The following is a 20,265-nucleotide window of genomic DNA, read 5'->3' on the forward strand; positions in this document are numbered from 1 at the left end:
ACTGAAAAACATAAATGTTATTTTGCTGGTTTGCTTTTGCACTTTGAGAAGTGATTTCATAACTAGAGCCACTTTTGTTAAAGTGGCTCTAGTTATGGAGCCACTTTAGGGGCCATTGTAGATATAAAAAAGCCACCAATGCTGGGAGTGTAAACTGGTGGAATGAGAATCAAATGGAGAATTTTGACAACAAACAGTCCAGGTGGATTAGGTCCATTGTAGATGGAGAATAGAGAAGAGTACATTTCTGTCAAAAAAGAAAAAAAGAAGAAAAAAAGGAAATTTCTGAGTGTTTCTCTTGAAACACAAAATTTCCAAAAGTGCAAAATATTTGAAACTCATTTGAAAAAAAGAATAATTTTTCTAGAAAATTTCTAAGACCTTTCGGATGAGATTTACTTTTTTTTATATCTGCAATGGCCCTAATTCATTCGTGGGTTTAGCAAAGCAAAGTGTTGAGTACAGCAGAGGACCGATGATGCTGCGGGTCTCAAAGGCATCATGAACATGGAAATTCAACAAGTAAAGTTTCCCCCCGCTGAATACAATTGGTTGGTATTTTTCTAAATGTTTCGGTTATGTTGCAGCACTAAAACAAAGTCATTATAATTTTTTTTTTTCTTTTTTGCTCATCTGTACCAGGATCCCGCCTTTATTTTGGTGGTCTAAAGCGGAAGCGGTCCGCTTGCCTTTGTTCAGCTTGTAGCATCGCAGAGATCCAGTGTGGCTGGCAGCAGGCAGAGGGGGGGAATCGGCACAATCTGGGATCTATCTGGGAAAAAGGGCTGTCGGTGAGCAAACCGGCTCCAATCCCCGGCGGAACCTCGACCAACACCCCGCGGAGACTTCTGCTGCGTCTCCCCGCGGCTGGCTGCGCCTTTTCCTCCCAGGAATCTCCTTGGGATCTGGATCCGCTCAGTAAGTAGCTCCGTTGCCCCTTACCTAAATATCCCAGCACATCGGCCGGGATTTGTAGGCTTTCTCTGCTCCTGCTTTTCCTTCCCGTGGAACAAACTGCAGCATTGTGCTGCGAAGACATAGAGGATCATCTTAATTAGCATCCGCCGCAATAAAAGCCAATTAATGCCGCGGGGCGTCTGCGTGTGAATGCAGGGGAAGGACGGGGAGGGAATGGGGGAGAAACGGAGAAAAGGCTTCCATTCACCTCAGCTGATTTAATGTGTCTCAGTTGTGGCTGCAGATGCGGACGCACAGGCCTGATTGCTGCCTGGGAACACTGTTGTTCACTAGATGGGTGTGTGTTTGAGTGTGTGTTGGGCGCCGCGGGGCCTGCGGATGGGCTCCCTCCCGGCCTGGAGGCGCAGGTTCGCCGGGGAGCTGCAGCCGGCTGACAGAGGCCGGGCTGGCTGACACAAGTAAGGCGTGGCGTCCTGGCAGCATTACGCACACACACACACACACACACACACACACACACACACACACACACACACACACACACACACACACACACACACACACACACACACACACATGGGCGTGTTCGTCCCGCAGCTGGCTCACAAATCACTTTTAACATGCCCAGTCCTATCTATCGGGTCCTGTTAGTTGCTCAGATGTGACCCCTCGCTGGTGCCGCCGGTGTTTTTGGTGGCCCGGGTCGGTCCCAGTACTCTTTTAAAATGCAGCCTCATCAGGCATGCAGGCCTTCCATCTGTCTGTCCAGGTGTCTCCTGCTTCAGGAGGCAATCATCACCATGAATAAGAAATTGATTATCCATGACATGGAAGACCATCTTTCCTGAAGCCGGCCTTCGCAAAGTGATGCAGAGGACACGTTGGAGGGACACAAGGACAATATGCAGTAACAAGCTCAAACTTTAGAGATATTTCTGTGAAAACTGCATATTAAAGGCTTCGTTCTCACGTCACATTGCGTTAGCTTGGGGTAACCTGCTAGCATAACCTGGTCAGTGTACCGCTTAGCTAATTCTAAGGTTGTTTTAATGGTTAAAAATGAAAGAGCATTGAAAATGTTCCTTTTGTATTTTAACAATCAGAATAAAGGTGTATTCATATCAACCTGCATTCTGAGCTACATTTATAATCCTATAGAATTATCCAACTCAGGATTTATTAGTCTGTTGCTACAGCTTCCTAACTTTAGCTAGCAATAAACAGTTTTCTTCCTGGGACTTGCATTTATCATATTGTTTGATGTTATGGTGAAAAATGACCTACTGTGATAAATAAATCATGATATTCATTTAGATTTATTGTGACAACAATGCATTCTAGTTGATGTTTGCGGCCTGTAACCGTGCCCAGTGAAGTTGAAACGTGATCATTTTGACAGTGTTGAGATGACCCAGCTCTGTAACGCGCTCAGTAAATTGGGGCAGAACTCAGTTCCTCCTGCTGGTCCTGCTTTGGGTTAACTGGAGTATAAAAATCCCTCCTGGCCTACTTCTACAACTGGCTGCTTAAATCTGCGCCAAGCCTGTCAATTGATCTGTAGCTTCCATTTAATACCACTTAACCTGTTTGGTGCAGTCTTTGCATTTTTTTTTGTTTTGTTTTGTTTTCCTTTTTTATTCTGATTCTCTGAACAGCTTCTCGTTTCCAAGCAATCTGCTTCAAGATCCCAACACACCGTAGTGTTTGTGGTTCTCTACTAGTTATAATTGGGAACTGTAATAAATGGCACAAACTGTTCAACTGTTCAACCTTGAAAGGCTTATGATCTAGTGTTAGTGCTGCCGGTAATTTCCACGCTTTAAGTGGGTGCACCGATTAATCTTTGGGAAGACTTTGGGAGACTGGCGATCGACTGATGCTTGCATGAGTCGTATTTACCTCAGCCACTGTCCCTTTGTGCTCCGCCATACGAGAGGCTGACTGAAAGACCCGCCCACCATGTCATGTCTGCATGCGTGCAGTTAATAGCAGTCACCCCGGTAGCCGTGTTTCAATAATTTTTTATTCGCATTTTGAAGTGTTGCGTTAGAAATACCTCTGATATCTGGCCGTATCAGAGGCATGAAACGCTGATGAAGTCCAGACCTCCGCCTTGGAGGGAGGAACTTTCCATTTTTGTGAGATGTGTGCTCCATGCTACTTCGTATACTTTATTTTCTGTTTATTACAGCTTTGTGCAGCATCAACAAATTGTGCTGACTGGCTGATTTGCTCCACACCATAACTACTTTGCTTTTTCTTTTGGCGACAACAAAAGTTCACTCAAAATTTGCATGATGGAAGGAAGTCATTTCAGGAATTAACAGTTCATAATGGTTACTGTAACATTACTATAGCTTTACAGAATCAGCATAGAAAGTCTAAAGGCTTTCAGGTGTTCCTATATTTCCATAATCTCATATGGAAACCTAAGTTACCTATGGACAGTATAGAGAGACCAGTTGACCTAACAGCCATCTTTCTGGGTGGTACATGTTAGTATCCGGCAAAATGCATGCACAGAAGAAACATGTGAACACGAAGGCAGAGCCTTCTTGAAGCAAAATGCCTGTAACTGTTCCACTGTCCAGCTCTTTGCCACAGTTCAAAACACCTTTACCACCGTTTTATAGTGCAGAAAAAGTTAATCAGTGTCAGTTCAATCACGCCATAACCTCCTCTAACACCAACTCCACCTCAGTGGAGCCAGAAAGACGAGCCAGACCAAATGTCATTTCAAGTGGAACGATTAACCCAGAGAGAGGAAGAAGAAATCCCAGATTAGAGCTGAGGTTAAGTCAGATTGGACCAGAGATGCTTCCTCTGTCCAGTCTTTCTCTGGCAGCTGCTGCACCAATCCGACTGAAGAGCCGATGAAGCAACTGATTGGATTTTATAGCAGCTGGGATCTTTTAAACCCAACTCAGACCAACACTACAACCCAGCTATCGAAGAAGGACTTTGAACATTCCTGGCATCTCCAAATCTCTGACAGTTAGATCTGTTGGATCTGGCTCAGCCAGCAAACCTTAAATGGCGTGGTGGAGTCTTTGAATGACACAAGACCAGACTATGGTAGCTGTTAAATGAAGCTGATAATTAAGACCTTCTAATTCCTAGAATTATTCTCTAGAGCATCCATCATAGATAGATGTCATAACCTAAGTTAGAAGATGTTGTTGGCCTCCGACCAGTAAGGGCTTCCAAACACATGTTGTGTATATATAAAAAAACATCTTACAATGGTTTTTCATAGTGTAGATGACTGTGGTCTAAATATTCAACTGAACTGGATTATCTGCAGCCTTTGGCAATAAAAATATCACTTTCCATTAGAGCTGCATTGATCAGTGAATGTCTCGTCCAGTTTAGGCTTTTCCATTGTGGTTCTTGTCTTGACTGCAGGCTCTGTAAGCTGCTTTTAAATAATAGAATCACGTTTACTTCGGAACAGCTTGTTGCATCATGCTCACTTCCACTCAGCCTTGACTTTAGCTATAAAACAGACTTTTAGCACTTAAGTAACACAAGCTCCAGTTCCGTAGATGTCAGATATTCACTTTGACCTTTAGTCCTCCTACTCCTTATTTCAATGTTGTCCATTTTGGTCACTCATAAATCCTCCCTTCACCCCATTGTTCACTGCTCCACCTGCAGGAACTCCACTCCTTGTAGATCCAAGGTATCTTCAACTCTAAAAACTTAGTGTAGAGAGTGACACTCCATAGCAGCTGTTCAATGACCTGATGGTCTATTTGTCATCACAATTTCAGGATGTGCAGAATTGAATTTGCAAGGGACTGTTTGTTTCAGTAAAGCTGGAATATTCAAGGTGCCAAGCGTTGAAAGCTGCAGTATATAACTATAATGAAATCAGTTTCTTACATATTTGTTAAAACTGTCACCATGTTGTGACAGAATGTTATGAGGCAGATAATCTGTGAAACGATCAATCTCCTCCACCTCGTTCCTGAGCTATTGTTGCCGTCCAAAGAAATGCCCCATTCCTGATTTAAAAACGACCAATCAGAGCCAGGAGGAGGGTCTTGGTGCTGTCAGTCAACCTCATGACCTCGCTGCCAAATGTGCTAATGGCAGAAAAACGATTTACTGTTAAGAAAACCGTTTATCTGTCACCATCGGTGGCTATGCTAACTAGCCTCAGCATTCATAACAGGCTGTACTAGCTGGAGCAGCGCCACACAGAGGAGTGATTGACAGGCCCCCCTCCTGGCTCTGATTGGTCACTTCTAGTTAGAACTGGGAGCAGGCAGAGGAGCTGGATTCTTTTTCAGAGATTATTTATCTTATACCAAACAGTCATGACAGTTTGAACAAATGTGCAAAACTATTTTTTTTTTAAATAAAACTTCCACAGTTCAGCTTTAACCTCAGCCTGTTTCTGTTTGGGTTCTCTGCTTGGTGCTGAACCACTGGAATGGATCCATGTCTGTTGTGGGAATCTTTATTTTAATCATCAGGGGAGGCCTGCAGAGAAACAAAGACTGCAGACATCTTGTAAACATCAACCTCCATCTCTAGCAGCTGGTCTCTTCTAATTTCTCCACATTATCACTGATGGCAACAACAGGTCAAACCAGGCCAGGGACCTATGTATTTGTTGTTGTTGGCTGTTTTTTTTTTCCTCTCTGTGTCTGTCTATCTCCCACTAACTACATGGAAAATTCATCCTCCTTCTCACAGGAAATTCCTCGTTGTCCCAAGGGTGAGACAGAGGGCGGGTGTGAGAGAGCAGATCTTCTGCAGAGGGACACTTAGGTTCACTCTCATACATTTTTAGTTTTTCTTCTGTGCTTAAGCTGTTTAGCAGCTTTACAGACAAGTTGTTTTGGCCTTTTAAAGACATTTAATACTCGACTTTTGAGGAGCACAGAACGTCTCTGTATTGCATCAAACACCTCTGCTGCCCGACTTTGTGAAGTTCAAATTTCCAGTCCTTTTATTTTAGGTTGAAAACCAGTTTTCACCCAGATGTGAGCTCAATGCAGCAGCAGCGCTGTGGTGAGGTGCAGAGCTGCTTTGCTGTGTCAGGGCTAAGCCAGCAGAGACGGCGTAACATTAACCAGCAACAGGACTGCAGACGCTACAGGCTGACAGTCTGTAGCTGTGTTGTGGCACAGCAGCATCATTCTCTGCTGTGCCACAACACAGCAGAGAATGATGGACGGCAGGACACGACTGAGGAGTCTAAAGCAAAGTCTGAACCGTGTTCCTCAACTTGTTGGAAGATGTCAGGATGAAGATGGAAAGACTGTAAGAAAAACTCTGAAGCAAACGGCCCCAACATGCTGCAACAAGAAACCCGACCACACTAAGCTGTGATGAAGGTTCAGAGCTCTGGAACTGCAGTTAGGGGAACCTGTGCGCGAATTTTTCTGGACTATAAATTGCCCCAGTAATTGTTACGATAAACGATAATGTTGTTTTTCCAGAACATTTTCTAGTAATATATTGCTAATTAGCATGATGATGAAAGTTTGCCCTCTAAGAGACCAATAAAGTTTAATTTTGTAAAGAACACTGGAACTGGAATATATTTTAAATATTCAAAATAAAAACGTGACAACAAAAAAAACTATAAATAAAATGAAAATAAAAACCCACACACAAACAAGGCCGTAAATAAAATGGATCATGACATCTCTGTAAACAAAATTGCCCTTCAAAAAACATTAATCATCAGATTTGAAATGATCAAGCTACTTTTAATTTATAATGCATTTAGGTGTTGGTTATCTCCAGCAATGTGAGGACATTTGAAAATCAAAATTTTTCAAATCCTGATCTTACTGATTTAGGCACAAAGGTTGTCCAAACCAATCGAAACCACGACACACAACTGATCCCGGTCCATTTCAGCAGCGTTTTAATAATCTGACTGAAGAACAAACTCAAACAAGCAACTAATACACTTGTGGTGTGTGTGCATTTCCTGTCTTTTTCAATATGACTCAAGTACACTGTGAACCCTGCCTTTTCGCGTTTCATTATTTGCAGCAGATTCACCTGTATGTGGATTTATTTGCAGAACTTAACTCAAAATTATCTGTGGAAAACCCATCTATTTGCAGATATTTGTCATTGACCATATTAAAACTATTGCAGAGAAAATGTAGCTTAGGAAGCTGAGTTACCAAGCTGCAGTGCTACTTTGCACTCTACTGTCTGATGTTTGCAAAGCAGCCAATCCAGGAGCATCATTTATTTTCCTTGGTGCTTATTGGCTGTATGCCCAAGAGCTATTACTTTTGTTGATATTTTGAGTAACTGTGGCAACATAATTAGCAAAAAACAGACAAAATTGAACTCAAAAAGTAACAGTTACTAGTCCTTTTGTGTTTTATTTACCGTTGTCATAGCAACTGAACCATCGGGCGCCGGGAGGAAACAGAGCGTCGGCAGTTCTAGTTAGCTGAGGTATAAATGTATTGTACAGGAGCTGTTGCGATCTGTTTTTATGCACAAATTACTTAATACAGTGGTTCCCAAAGATTTTCTTCTGGGCCCCCTTTATGGATTACAATAAAATCCCCTACCCCCCAACCCCAAAGAAAAAAAAATCAACTGGGCACACGCATCGTTCAACCACACATTTAACAAGACACATATTTTGTTTTCAAACTCCACTGAAGTTTATTTCACACTTCAGGTTGCAACAAAACAAACTATCTTTACAGTGAAACATTTTTGTGTAACAGTTTTTTTTTAGTTCTATGCTGTAGAAGAGTTTTCTTTACTGTCAGTATTATTTCAAACATATTTCTTTTATTTGTAACAATATTCAACTTTGCTATCATCTAAAATAATTTAAAAAAGCCTCTGTGCAAAATGGGGTTAAAACATGGACAGCTCCCTCAGAGGTTTTTTTTTTCTTTCTTTCTCTCATTCACTGTGCCGAGACACATTCAACACATCAGAAAGTTTTAATAATGTTTATTTTGGTGTTTTTAACTCTGAAATTGATCTTGTGTTTTCTCCATTGATTTTGGAGTCAGGAATTTTATTTGCCTGCGTCTGTTGATTTCCTAGATTTGTGTAAAGCAGGGGTGTCCAAAGTCTGTCCTCGAGGGCTGGCATCCTGCATGTTTTAGTTCTCTCCCTGGTTTATCACACCTGCACACCTGCATCAAATTATGGCTCGTTAGAAGGTCTAAGGAGAACATTGACTTGCTGAGGAGGTTGTTACTACTCTAGGAAGAGAACTAAATCATGCAGGATGCCGGCCCTCGAGGACCGACTTTGGGCACACCTGGAGTAAAGGATTGAATTTACAATAATGCCCAGTGTTGGCAAAACCTGGGTTTGGATAGTGACCTAGGTTAGTACCACCTGGGAGTGGGTCGGTGTAAAGGCCAAGCCGGGCTTAGGTTTTTCTTCATGCCAATGCTAACATGAAGGCCCTCCATACAACCAGTGGTGGTTGGTCGCATGGATGACTGTCTTTCCTCAGACCTCCCTGGTTGATAGATGGTCTGTCTTTCCTCGGACCTCCCTGGTTGATTGGAGGTCTGTCTTTCTTTGGACCTCGCTGGTTGATTGGAGGTCTGTCTTTCTTCAGACCTTCCTGGTTGATTGGAGGTCTGTCTTTTCTTGGTCTAATCTATTTGTAGGGAGCCCTCTGTCTGCAACCTGGATGCGGGTCAACGCAAAGGCCGAACCAGGCTATGCAGGGAGACCCCTTGTTGATTGAAGGTCTGCCTTTGCTTGGACTCCTCTGTTTGCAGGGGGGTCTCTGGTTGGGTGGAGACTCTAGAATGGTTGTTTTCCAGAGCAAGTTTCAACTCCACCGTAAGGTCTGCAACCTGACCCTGCAGAGCTTTCACAGTTTCCTCCTGAGCCTTAAATTTGGAAGCTTGCTCAGTGTGACTTTTGAGCTGCTCCTCATATTTAAGTCTTACTCTGTATTCTTCAACCATTACTTCTATAAAACCTTTGTTACGGGAGGCATATCTGTCAGCCTCCCGCTTGAAGTACTCCAGCTGTTTGTCAACTGTGACTTTGGAAGAGCAGGAAACCTTTGACACATCTTTAATCTTTTGCTGGTTACGTTCTTTTTCCAACATTGTTTGCAGTTTTTGAATGTCCTCCTGCTGTGATTTTACTTCAGCCTCACATGCAACCCTTCGGTCTCTTTCCTTATGGAGTTCAAAAATCTATATTCTATATTCATGATAGAAGTTGCATCTCTCACAATATTTAATTAAAGCTGTCCTTTTTTTCACAACAGGTAATAGCTGTATGTGACTGGTTTAACCCAACCACAGTTACACATGGGATTATTGTGGCACTTTAAAATGAAGCTTAGGCAGTGCACAAATATTAGCCTTTATGAAAGTTGGTCATGATGACACCATCTCAATATTAGTGCATCGCCATAGGCAGCAATGAATTAACATTAGCACATTTCACTGCCCCCATTAGCATTAGCGTTTTTCCTAAAAAAAGCTTTTAGCTATTTTTCTTATTTACTAGCTACGCTTAGTACACTGTATGGAGTAAGTCAATGTAAGACAACATGTTAGTGATGCCCCACATGCTACTGCCAGCATTTAGGCTAATGTTAGCAATTTGGTTCATTTTAACTTGTACACTAATTTCAACATACTGAATGGTATAAGTCCATGTTACTCAACATGCTTGTGAGTCTCCACATGCTCTTGAGTACATTGCAGCTTACTTTAGTATTGATGCCAATTTGTAGCATCAGAACGCTGGGTTTCAACTGATGGGCACACTTTGGCAGGCCAAAGTGCCCTGTTTAAATTTCTTCAGAAATGTTCTAGTTATAAGAGCTACTTCTCAGTGCAACGCTGGTAAAAATGTTGTTAAGTGTTAATAGAGGAGCCATGTTGGGACGACTTCCTGAAGGTGGAGTGTCAGAAATAGCAAGAGTTTCTTAAAGAGACAGAGGCCCAATTTCAAGGTGTCAAATTGTGAAGTCAAATTTCTTTTAAGTCACATTTTATACATACAGCAATTTTCTACCAAAAAATGAAGGTGACACAGTTACTTGATTGTGCTATAAAGTGGCACTGTGTGCATAGAAAATACATAATACTACCCCTTTAGAAAATATTAAAACTAATTGGGTTCCACCTATATTCCATATGTGGCACTTTAACGTTTTATGTTTTTGCTCCGATTGCTCCACCCACCCTCTGCTGACACAGACACGTCACATCTGGGGGCCATATTTGTTATAAAAGCTGTAAATCTCATCACTTCCTCTGCTGTTTCTGTCTCAGATAGTTGTTAGAAAGAGTTAAGTAGCTCATTAATAACTATCAATAAAACGACTGCTACAATCAGCTGTGTATTATTAATCACTGTAAATAAATGAACTGACAGAGAATCATGTTCCTTCTAAAAGCAGAAATGATTTCCAGACATTAGAGCTTCTCCAACTTTTAACTGTAGAACTGAGACACCAGTCGGTTAATGACCTATTAGGTTGATTTTACTTGATTGTTTTTTTTTCTTTTTTTTCTTGCCAGTAAAATCAACTTTAAAGTCTACTTTTCATGCTCTTGCTACATGTATCCTTTCAAATGCATGAACATGACTTTGTGTTGAATTTGTGACTAAATCTTCTAGCTGATTTTTGCATGAATTTGTTCTCTGGTATGTAGACACGCAAAGCCCCTCGAACAACTCACCAGGGTGGTCAAGTTCCCACATATTTTGCAGAAAAGCACATTTGTTTTGTTCCCTCTTTTTTTTTCTTACTTTTTGGAGGTAGGCTAAAATTGCAAAGCAAAATCAGGTGTTTAATTATCTTGGAGTGGAGCATAATCCAGTTCTTAACACATGAGAACCATGAAGTGAAAATCAAAGTAAAATCAACGAACCCAAGTATTAAAATGCGCCAGACTGCTCGGTGTTATTTAAAGACGTCAGAAGTTGTGAACCAGACGCAGGGCCACCGATTCTCACGTCGGGTAGAAGCTGCCGTGTTGCGGTGGTTGGAAGTTATGTAAGTCTCCAGGAAAAATGGTACAAGTCAATTTAACATACCCTGAAGTGATGGAAACAGCCTCAGAGTGTGTGTGTGTGTGTGTGTGTGTGTGTGTGTGTGTGTGTGTGTGTGTGTGTGTGTGTGTGTGTGTGTGGGGGGGGTGTGTGTGTGTGTGTGTGTGTGTGTGTGTGTGTGTGTGTGTGTGTGTGTGTGTGTATCCTGATAACAGCTAATGGTTTTTCTACTGTTTGCTGTTGAAACAGGCAGCTGGCAGCTGTATGAAATGACTCAGCCTTTGCATGTGTGTTTGTGCTTGTATTTCACTCCCACACACACATACACACAGGCACGCACCCACATTGACATAAAAACACTGGGATTAATGGAGAATCCAGATGAGGTAATAGCACTCCAGTTTCCCCCTTTAGCTTCAGCTCAGCACGACAAACAATGAAAGATCACTTTCAGTGTTTCAGTGTGTTGATGCAGTTTTTACTAATGTGTTTTATGCACAATTGCAAACCTTACAAACCCTGCAGGGCTCCTGGTTTTGATGCCAAGCAATGACGTTTCATACTTGCATTGCTTTCCAGTAGACTGGCAGCAGCTGTTACTGTCATGTCTGATCATGTTACTTCAAAGGTTTTACCAACAGTCTTATTAGTTTGGATCTTGTAACATGAGTGCATTACTTTTAACATGGCATCACACTGCAGTGCAGAGACAAATCCCCAAAACTAATGACTGGATATTTGGCCAAATTATCAGCTTTTGTAATTAGACACTCAACCAGGGATCAGCAGGGAATCAGCCAAAGATGCAGTGACTCCATTAATGTTTTTGGTCAACATAACCTCATAAGAACATGTATCTAGTCAAAGCAAGTGGAATATCTCAACATCTCTGGAAAAGATTGCCACTCAAGTGGTGAACTCAGGGAATGCATGGAAAGGATTGGCATTTCAATAGAAAAGCACTTTATCCTTTGGCTCATGGGGGGAGTGGTGGGAGAATGCTGGGTCTGAAAGTGAAACTCATCTGTGCCTGGAGTTTTTGTTTATAATCCCTTCCAAATAAAACTACAGTGGCCATGTTAAAAATTCAAAAACGTTGCATGTTCATGTCTGTGCACATCCAGACTTTTAGCAGGAACATGAAGGCAGGTCAAGAAGCGGGCTGGAAAAGGAAATGATCTGACATTCAAGTCTTAGTTATTTACCTCAGAATGATGTCAAATGACACAAAAATAGTGTGTTGGTTCCACAGTTATGTTCTGTCCTGAACAGATACATAATTGATAATCCATGACATAGTTGATAATTGGTGGGTGTTCTAAATAGAGACTCACTGACATACTTCATTATCAGTGTACGCTGTCTGGGTACTGTTCAGAACAACATGCGCTGAGGGAGCCATCTTCCATAAGGGCCTGATGGTGTGTGAGGGCAGATAGAGATTAGCCAGCCAGTTATCTGCTGTCCGGTCTGACCCAGCTGGTTGTGTTTACCTAAACCGCTGAGTCACAGCTGATTTATCAACACGTCCTCTTAAACTGCCACTTAGAAGAGTAATCATACCTTCTATCGGCATCCGGACCCCTTTCTGCGTCATCATTTTCTACTTCAACAGTAACATTTCCACAATCACTCTAAAGGTACCATAACTGTTGATTAACAGACTGTTGCTTTACTGCCCCCTATTGGTTATGCCTTTAGGGATTTTCTGCCAGGTTTTATGAATCGGCTCGTGACGAGAATTCACCAATTTTTGTTATCGGATCTGAGTTATTTTCAGATCTGGTAACTCTCAGCAGTCTTCACACTGTATTAAAAGGTCAGAATATATGGAAGAATAAGTCAGAAAAATCACAACGCAAACTGCTCTCTGTGAGGACATATGGACTCTTCACTCATGGTGCTACTTTTAAACAGGAAGTGGGACTTGAACACAAATGTAGAAGGTTCCAGCCCAGAAGGTCAAACCTTCACCTTCCAAGTCTATCATGAAATGAGCTACATTTGAAAACATTGACAGTCTTTTGGAAATCTTGCATGCAGTGTATATTCTCTGTGTGATACATACACAGACGGATGTCCACAGCTACAAATGCTAACCGTGCTAATCACTGATGCAGGATAACGTAAAGGCAATTTAAAATGCCAACTCTGTATTCATCATGTCCCTGTTTTCAAAATGGAATAATTAGGGATGGAAAATTGGGCTGATATTAATATCCGATTTTAGATCGCTTTCATGAGTGATAACTGATATTTACTAATATTATAGGTCATATGATTTTTTTCCTACCATTTCAACATTGTGAAAAAGCAACCACACCGCCGACATTGCTTCTCTGCTTTAAACGCCCTCAGTCCTGCGCTGCATCACCGTCACATGAACAACCTGCTTAATTAGGCGAGCCGTTGAATCAGTTAACTAGCCTGCAGTCTGCTGCTTAATAACCACCAAAACAGTCTGGTGGAGCATTAGTGGGTTAACTAGCTGAGCTCACTGTTAACTCATTATGTTCAACAAACTGGTAGGAGATGATCTGATCTGATCTAATTGTCTTGCTTGAAGCAGCCATCAGAAGATGGTCCACTGTGGTCATGAAGGGATGGGCATGGTCAGTATCAATACTCGGGTATGCTCTGGTGTTTAAAGGAGTGGCCCAAAGTATGGCAGGAAAATCTCCCCCACATCATTGCACCACAACCCCCAGCTGCAGCCTGACCCGGAGTTGCAAGGCCCTAACATCTGAATGTTGCTCTGAAATGAAGACTCATTAGACCAGGCAAGTCTGAGTCGCTCTGTGTCGGTGTTTGTGATCCAGCCGGAGCTGTAGCCCGGTGCCATCTGGTACCTGGTGCTTCAGGGTTCTATGTGTTGTGTGTTCAGACGGATTTTGCATCTTGATCTTGGTTATAACAAGTGGTTATTTGCAGTACTGTTGCTGTTTTATCCTCTTAAACCAGCCTACCAATTCTCCATCTGACCTCTGACACCAGCGAGGTATTGGTGACCACACAACTGCTGCCCAGTGTATGTTTTCTCGTTTTCAGACTTTTCTCTGTAAAGCAGAGGGATGGTTGTGGGTGAAAGTCCCTGTAGATCAGCAGTTTCTGAAATATTCTGACCACCATGTCTGGCACAAACAGTCAGTACCTTAAATTCCCTTTCTTCCTCATTCTGTCTTCATCACCACGTCTGGATGCGTGAATGGATTATTTAGATCCATGACTGGCCGAGTCACTATTTTTGCTAACACCCATTTGAACAGGTGCTACTAATAAATTGGCGAGTGAAGGTACAAATGTTAATCACAAAAATACTATGTACTACAGTAAAATCTTCTTTTTTCTAGCATTTCTTTCAGGTTGTACATCTTTTTCTAAAAGCACCAACCAAGGACACAGAGCTCTGTACGACTAGCTTGTCTCTTTTTATCTCCAGCCTCAGTTTTCCACAGCAGCAGCAGCAGAACTGTTTGTCTCTCTTTAATTCCACACAGATGTAAAGTCCCTCTGGCTGCCGGTGCCGTATTACTGCGTGGCCCTCCTTCTTGGAAAATGTAGTCTCATGTCTTCGTAGCCATTTTTTCTTTTATTATTCTTTTATTTTTCCTTGCCTCGTTTAGCCTCAGAGCTGCATCACTCTAGCCAAGCCACCCTGTCTGTTTTTTCTTCTGTCTCACTGTGTCTGTCCCTCCTGGAGAGGCAGGTCCTGGCTGAGCAGCTGGAAATCAGGACGGACGGTTTGACTGCATTGAGTGGAGGCAGAATCGCCTTTTTCCTGGGTTTTTGTTTAAGCCACAACGCACAAATTTAATTAATTTGAGATTTGAATTTATCAATCTTTGTAAAAGGATCCACAGAAAAGGATCCTGGCATGGAGGTTGTTTGACTCTAGAATTGCCTGCATCCTATTGTTAGAGTCCTTGGCTAATTCCACTGTATATTCTCTTTAAGTACCTACGTTATAAATTATGTCTTTGCAGTATTATGCTAAAAATGTTGGTGTGTCATAGGCTCTACTTTTTTAATGTACATTTGGTAGATCCAAGCCCAAAGTATGTTTTACCAGGTTGGTTTTGAAGTGAGGTTTTGTTGAGCCCTTGAATATCTTTCCTCCTTAATGTCTTCGCTTTAATTAAATCTTAACTCTCTTTCACAGAACCAATATGGCTTCCAAGCTTATCAGTTCATATGTCAAATGCTTACAGCTCTGTCACTGTGTGGCCTTGACGGTGACGGCGGTGTGTTGACAACTCTTAACCTTAAAAATGTCATAACAATTCATCCAAATGTTATTTTATAGACTTTAAAACAACACCTAAATTTATGCTTAGTAGTAGTTATTTATACTGGAGCGTGTAGCTACCGTCAGTTTTGGTCACACTTACGCTAATCCACTCATGCGCTAACAGCAGAGCAGATGTTTTGTTTAACACTTCTTTTTCATACATTCTTTAATTGTTCTCATTGATCGGCAGGTGATGGATGATGGATAGCAGTGTGTGTGAGCCAGAAGGTTAAAGCTGTCCAGCCTGCCGGCCACATACCGATGGACTGATTAAAAGTGTTAGCCTAACCTGAAGTTACCTCACTGCACAACAAATCCTGCTTTGTAGTTCATTGAGGTCGTGTTGCAGTGGAAATTGTGCCCTGAGTTTTGCCTTGCAGGCCTTTCTGTCTGAGCTGCTGATGTATGATGAAGGTGATGCGGGGGCTTTGTGTGGGTGGAACAAAGTGAGAGTGTGTATGGGGTCTATTGGCCGGTTGGTTGGCTTGGTTTGAAACACCAGTTGAGAGGAGTGTGTGTGTGCGCGCGTGTGTGTGTGTAGGTGAACCCATGGGTGTGTGTGGTTCTGTGATGGCTTGCAGCACGTCTACAGTTTTTCGGCGCTGGCTCCTTCACATGTGAAAACACACTCCGGCCTGAAGCCGGTCCAGACCAAACCTCGCGGCTGCCCTGCGCATCCCAGCAGTGCTCCAGCGCAGACGGAAAGTATGTGAGGCAGCCAGCGGGTCTGGGTCCAAACCCTGCTGAAGACGGGCAGAGAGGTCGGAGGTTATTTACAGGATTCATGAGCTGGTGAATTAAAACAGAGTGGAATACTCTTCATGCTGGATGTTTGCTCCACACTGAATGTTTTTAAAATGAGTGGAAAGGAACGAGGATGGCGTTCCCTCCAGCCTTCCTTCACCGTCTGTCATGTCGGAGTCTCTCAGTGGGACGAGTCTGCCCAACACTTTTTGCTTCTATAAAAAAAAAAAAAATTCCTGCTTTAACTGGCTGGGTGTGCTGCGTATTTTGGAGAGACGTTATGCTAGCATATTTCCAGTAGCTTAATATGGAACGCTGACTCATAACTGGCGTGGGTTATTAAATTAACACTGGCCTTAGAGACACGTTGCCTAACATAACTCTTCCTCACTGCTTTCAAAGGGTTGACTGCAGCATCTTGTCCAGAATCCTCTTAATGAACAGTTTAACAGTTTTTGTGTGAGAAAATCTGAATACCTGAGACCCCCCCCTCTAAAAACGCCCAGAACTGCAGAGATTTGATGTTTAGTTTAAACATCAAATGTTTGATACATGCAGTGGAAACCATCTGAAACTACAGCAGAAGCTAACATCTGAAGCCTTCGTTATCTCCACTCTTGGGGGTGCACTCAGTCGGCGCCAAGGAAAATAAGCGATGCTCCAATTCAGGAATCATCCAAATCATTTCATACTTGGTGTCTTTTGCTATAGGAGGGCACATTTTTAGGGAAGAAAACTCGGACAGAATTGCAGAATTGGAATGCACAATAAAATGCAGAATTTCACAGTATTTGCTGGTATTCAGTGATTTCTGTAGTAATTTGGCCATTGCAGCTCCCATACCTGGTTCATTCACGTTAAGAAATATGGTTAAGATGGGTAAAGTGGAATTGAGAAAAATAAAAGTGGAATTTGGAAAATAAAACAGATTTTGAAGGACCCTAGTTTTTCTTCTGCTTTCCAAATGGAGAGTGACGACTTCCCCACTTTACTGATTGCCTGAAGTGTGCTCAGATTCTGCTTGCTTTAGGCAAAATAACATTGTAAAGCATTTAGATGGGAGTTTTTAGATGGCCCTGGACAGAGATGTATAAAGATGTTACAAGCTGTTAGTTGCTTTTCTGTGTTGTTTAGTCAGCTCCAACTGGTGGTAAATCTGGGTGGAAGCCATAACCAGTGATTTGTCTGAACCAAATTCATGTGAAAGCTGAAAGCGATTTTTGTGTGTCATCTGAAAAGTTTTTTGGAGAATTGTCAAAAAAACAAAAATCCAACAAATTTAGTCATTTATTCCTTCTGCTCCTGTTTCCTGTTGTCTGAGTGGTTGGAGCGGGTCTCTGGTTCCTGCTGCAGATGTTGTTTCTGGCAGGCAGTGCTGCAGAAGTGGAAAGCTTTATTACTGTTCCTGTGAAATAGTATGTTTGGGTGACGCAGTGTAGCTTGAGGGGAAAGTTCTACTGTTTGAACCGCAGTCCTGTAACAGCAGCTAAAAATGGTCTGTTTTTGAAAAGTTCTGTTTGTGGGGGGGGGGTTCGTGTCGTCAGTGTGGTGGGTCTGTGGAACAAGTTGCGGTTGGGTGGATGGATAAAGGTAACACCATCGCTCTCTAGTAGAAAAGCAGCAGTCTACATGCTGAGGGTTTCTCATTCTGAATGAATAAAGCAACTAGAAAACCAGATATTTTTCATGTATGGCTTTATCTGAGGCAGATTGCTCAGATGTTAGATGACACTGACACACTTCTAATTGGAAATATTTGTAAAATATGATGGAATATTAACAGACTGATAACGCATTCAGCTATCGACCTTCTGTCAAAAACGATCACATGAACTTTAGCTGACGTTTTCCTGGGTTCCTAGCAGCCTGAGAATGACGTGGAAAGTATTTTTGTACTGGATGAAGAATAAATGGAATATATCCATCTGTGATTTAGTTTCAAGAATTTCCATATGGTTAGTCCATCCAAACGGCTAAATACATGATCAACGTGCAGGACGTCTGTGAATATTGAATTATAAGATGGTATCAGTGATTAAAACCAGCTAGTTTTCCTTTGATTGATGAACAAACGGCCTCAAAAACCAGGATTTTCATTTCCTCTTTGTTAAACTTAATGAACGCCCTTCATCATTCAATTAATCACTTGTTTGATATAATTCCAAATTTTGGAAATTCGTTTTCTTACCTTTAGACATTTTTCTTTATTTGTCATTCTTCATTGCAAGTAGTGTTCAGGGACTGTGGGCTTTAGATGGCTGCTACAGCGAACAGTCTGTTTTTGCCTTTGCTTCAGTCTCGGGGCTCCAGCTGAGGGCTGCATTAACGGCTTCTGGTTGTTTTAAAGCAAAATAAATAAAACTTACTTCCAACATTCTCTTCATGTCAAGGTAGCACTTCCTCATGTGTCCATTTAGAAAAATGTAAAGTGTTCATCTTTTTTCTATTTTAATGTTAAGATTTTTTAGATCTTTGCAGGATTTTAACTAACTGACTTGCAGCGACGTAGCATTATACACAGACACGAGATGGCGTAAGTCTCATGAGAAAATGTTTTTTGGCATTATTTGGATTTTTTTTTTGTGGAAAAACATTGTCAAGAAAACTGAAGCACAGTAGCTGTGTTTCCATCAACTTCTCATGTGAATTTGAAACAGACTTTTGAAATGCAGCCAAAAAAGGAAAATGGAGAAAGGCAAATACGAATTGGCCGAGCGAATCAACCAGGCACCTCAATGCATAAGTTCATCAGATGTTGACGCTACACATGGCTGTAATCAACAGGAAGTAGAGGTTGTAAACTCTCACGGACCAAACATCTCGGAAAAGCCAAACCTCTGAGCTGGAGGTTTGGACTCCGAGTTTTTTGCCTCTGGTAAGGCACAGACCCAACAGGGGCTATGTTGGACCTTATTCAGCAGATGTGTTTCCATCTCCCCTTTACCACATTGACTCTTTGTCTGAGTAGTCAGAAAACACCTCAAGTGAGTGGAAAAACATTTATTTGCAAAATCGAGGTGGTTGGCTGGATTTTTGTTGTTTCCATCAACCTTTTCAAATGAATTGCTCTAAAATTTATGTTTAAAAACTTTGATGGAAAATTTGGCTACTGATTTTTGTCGCCAGTACTCGCCACAAATTTCTTGGACAGACAATTTAGCAGAATTGGGATCTCAGACCTCAAGGAAAACCAAGAAAGATGATCAATACTTCTGTAACCATCGGTAACCGTTAATATGTAGATAGAAAGGTAAACTCAGAGTTTTGCTCCATCCTTCCATCACTGAATGAGATCTTGAAACTCCTCTGCTGGAGGGTTAGGGCTACTTCCTGGCTTAGTCATTAGATAACATCAAAGCTTAGCTTTAACTGCGTTCTACTGGTTAGATCTGAACAGACTGAGACCATAATTGGGGTGCAGCTACTGCAGCTAGTGGGCCAACATGATAAACGGTTGCTCATGCACGCAGCCTGATCGCAGCAGCATATTAACCCAGTAACTCGGTGACCTTGCAGTGGGTTTATGAGGCGGTGCTCGCTGTGTGTCAGAGCAGCTTTGAGGTTGCTGGATTCCTCCTGACAGCTCTGCAGTGCGGCTGATCACAGCGGCAAACGGGTGAAGCTCTTCAGAGCAGAAACCATCTCATGTTCCCAAACGGGTTCCGGGGCAGCGTGGATTCACCTCCTGAGCATCGCGTTAAGAGAACATTTATCTCAGCTTCTCTGCCCGTGTCGACTCCCTTCCAGAGCATGTGATGATCCAGGTGTTTACCTGGCAGCTGGAACAGATTTTACACAAAGCTGGTGTTTCGTCTTCATGCCAAAAAAAACCCAATGATCAGCTAAGAGTTGAAAAATATATGGAGAATAAAAGAAGAAAATGTCCCAGTACTTGGTGCGCTTCCTGCCTGATTTGTTTGGGGCAACAATCCAAACCAAAAATGGTTCTAGAGAGTGTTGGGGAAATAAAAAAAAAAACTCTACTTTTGGCCCCTAGGTTTCCCTGCAGAGTTGAAACAGGAACACAAGGATAGGAAATATTGTGCTTGCTTGTGTGCGTGCTTGTGTGCGTGCGTGGTGTGTGTCAGGAGTTAGCTTTGCCGGATTGGATGGGAAGGAAACTCGGTGACGCATGGTCAGAAGAGCTCCTCAAAACATGAAGTTACACTGATATAAAGGATTGTGTAATGTTTACACTATTGTAACATTGCAGCCTTTGTGTAATTCTGCACAGAATAACACAAAGAAGTGCATATTTGTGAAGCAAAAGGAAACAATTTATTGTTATCAGATACCTGAAATGAGCGTGTGCTTTCAGCCCTCTT

General features: G+C 42.1%; 1 protein-coding gene across 2 annotated transcripts in view; it reads left to right on the plus strand.

Annotated features, from left to right (window-relative positions):
- Positions 1-696: 696 nt before the first annotated feature.
- Positions 697-20,265, plus strand: part of LOC103482205 (ras-associated and pleckstrin homology domains-containing protein 1) — a 67,349-nt gene continuing 47,780 nt past the window's right edge. For both annotated transcript variants that reach the window (XM_081598643.1, XM_081598647.1), the window contains exon 1: positions 697-918. The gene's annotated coding sequence lies outside the window, so the exon portion shown is untranslated. The remainder of the gene's footprint in view (positions 919-20,265) is intronic.

This window comes from Poecilia reticulata, chromosome 2 (assembly GCF_904066995.2).
Source record: "Poecilia reticulata chromosome 2, P_reticulata-male-v2, whole genome shotgun sequence".
Classification (NCBI taxonomy): domain Eukaryota; kingdom Metazoa; phylum Chordata; class Actinopteri; order Cyprinodontiformes; family Poeciliidae; genus Poecilia; species Poecilia reticulata.